General features: G+C 44.2%; 1 pseudogene; it reads right to left on the reverse strand.

The window, feature by feature from the left end:
• Positions 1 to 753: 753 nt before the first annotated feature.
• LOC147457543 (uncharacterized) lies at positions 754 to 1680 on the reverse strand (annotated as a pseudogene).
• Positions 1681 to 2448: the final 768 nt, after the last annotated feature.

Here is a 2448-nt window from a genome sequence, read left to right on the forward strand (position 1 = left end):
TCTACCTCCCATTGCCGCCCATAACCACCAACACCCTAGTCCACCACTGGTGGTTGGTGGTGTTAGCTCACTACCACCATCTGCCACTCCTCCTCCTACCACCACCGCCCATTGCCACCAGTTCTCCTCCCACTCTTTCTTCTAGTGGGCTACTCAAGGACCTCTCTCTCTCTCTCTCTCTCTCTCTCTCTCTCTCTCTCTCTCTCTCTCTCTCTCTGTCTCTCTCGCTACTCAAGGACCTCCTCTCTCTCTTTCTCTCTCTCTCTCTCTCTCTCTCTCTCTCTCTTTCTCTCTCTCTCTCTCATTACACATTCACTAATTGCATATCAAAATACAACAATGATAGAATTCTCTCTCTCTCTCTCTCTCTCTCTCTCTCTCTCTCTCTCTCTCTCTCTCTCTCTCTCTCTCTCTCTCTCTCTCTCTCTCTCTCTCTCTCTCTCTCTCTCTCTTTGTGTCACCTCTCTCTCTCTCGCTCTCTCTATCATCACACATTCACTAATTGCATATCAAAAGACAACAATGATATAATTCACTTTGTTGAAAACTCAGAACATATATCATCGTTTGCACAACTCAAGGTAAATGTGATAGCCCAACAAATGCTAGATTATTACAACAGTCTTTTTGCACTCAGTAAAGTTTTGAGCTCGTTATCAGCCAGACTAGACTGATGAATGAACATGTTGTTGTTTATGCCCATTCCAAACACTCTCAAGTAGATATAATACAAGTGTTTTCAAGCCACATAGGTCATTCCTTCCCTGACCTCCTTTGGAAGTCTCTGCAAGTACAACTAGGATTCCTAGCTACTGTGACTCGATATTTCTCACCGCGTAACTTTGAGCTTGGTGTTACTGCAATGAAGACTTCATGCTTACCGATCTTTACCATTTCCACTTGTTCGATGACCATTTCTAGTCCTAAAGCACTGTCGATCCTTTTCGATGCCTCTTCAGAAACACTTGTCCTATACCTGTCCGCACGTCTTTGCCCTTGCACTTCCATAGTTTCTGTTGAGATATGAAACCCTACTAGCTGCAAAGATTTTACTTCTAGCGCTGTTAAGTTCGTGCCCTGTGCCATTGGCCACTCAAGTGGAGGTCTTGGAGGCCGCATCACAATATATGGACATACATCCCACACATGTTTGACATCATCACTACAAAACTATACCCATGTCTCATTGTTACGCCCCTCCCAATTGCGTTTCCCCCAAAAACTTGGTGCCGTTGTTCCCTCTTTGCATAAATTCACCTTTTTCTTGCACTTTCCTCCTTTGAATTTTCCTTGGCAAGTGAACTTAGACCCCGGTTTTCACCTGCGAATTGCCCACATGGTGTCATTTATGTCAACCTCGATGGCCCTAATTGTCACCCCGTCATTCTCCTCGTCCATAGAGTGACCTTGGGTTACCTGTGATGCATCTCCAAATGACAACTTTTGAGCCTTTCTTTGTCGAGCAACATTTTGAGTGACATACTCTGGCCTGTGTGAACTATTTTCCTCCTCGCCTATAACATTGCCAAATGTCTTGCGTCGCCTTGTCATTGTAACCCGGTCTCCAAAAAACTCTGGCACCTTTGGAAGATTAGTTCCTCCAATTGCATCGTTCACAGCACGGCTAGTCTGTGATGGAGTAGGTGTGTGAAATTGTTGTGAAGCTGCCCTATCTCTCATCTTGCTTATTCTTGGTCCGCTTCCTATATACTTACCCTCTGTATATGCCATTCTTTTGGATTGTTGAAGAAGAGTGTTCCCAATATCCGAAACTGTTGCATCGTACAAAGAAATTTTAGGCTTGTGACCTTCACCTGCTAGCCATGAAGTGTGACGTGACTCTGAGAAATTTGTTCAAGGGACGACCTCGATGCATAGTCATCTAAAGCATACAAAAAAAGAAATTAATATATTTCATTGATATCATGAAGGGTCTAATTAACTGGACATCCTACAACCTATTCTAGAATAAATTTGAAAATTTACACCAACAATTTCCTTCCTCCAATGAGGGTACCTCACATGCCACCAACTCAACCAGCACTCCATTGGGCCTAGATTCCCATCTGCCACCTTTCCTGTTGCCCACCAAGCTCGAATGAACCAATATTGGGCCTCTACATCTTCACTGCTTTGCGCACAACGCCACATTCGACACAGTTGCTTGTGCTCGTCTTGAAATGGATTGAGCACATATTTTGTGGTGTGGATCCCTATACTTTGTTCCCAATGGAAAAGGCATGATCTCTCCCTACCTTTCATCACCATATCCGGACCTCCATTGAAAATTGTGCGCACCACATTCCAGTTTGCTTGGGCTTCATCTGCCATAAAGCCAGCAAAATCTGGTGGGGGCACCCCATTGTGCTCTAGCACATTGATCATTTGTTGCACAAATATCATATGTGCTGTAGTGTCCTCTTCTTTCATCTCACATATGGCAATTGT

The sequence above is a fragment of the Adiantum capillus-veneris genome, chromosome 5 (genome assembly GCF_014529385.1).
Source record: "Adiantum capillus-veneris isolate H3 chromosome 5, ASM1452938v2, whole genome shotgun sequence".
Classification (NCBI taxonomy): domain Eukaryota; kingdom Viridiplantae; phylum Streptophyta; class Polypodiopsida; order Polypodiales; family Pteridaceae; genus Adiantum; species Adiantum capillus-veneris.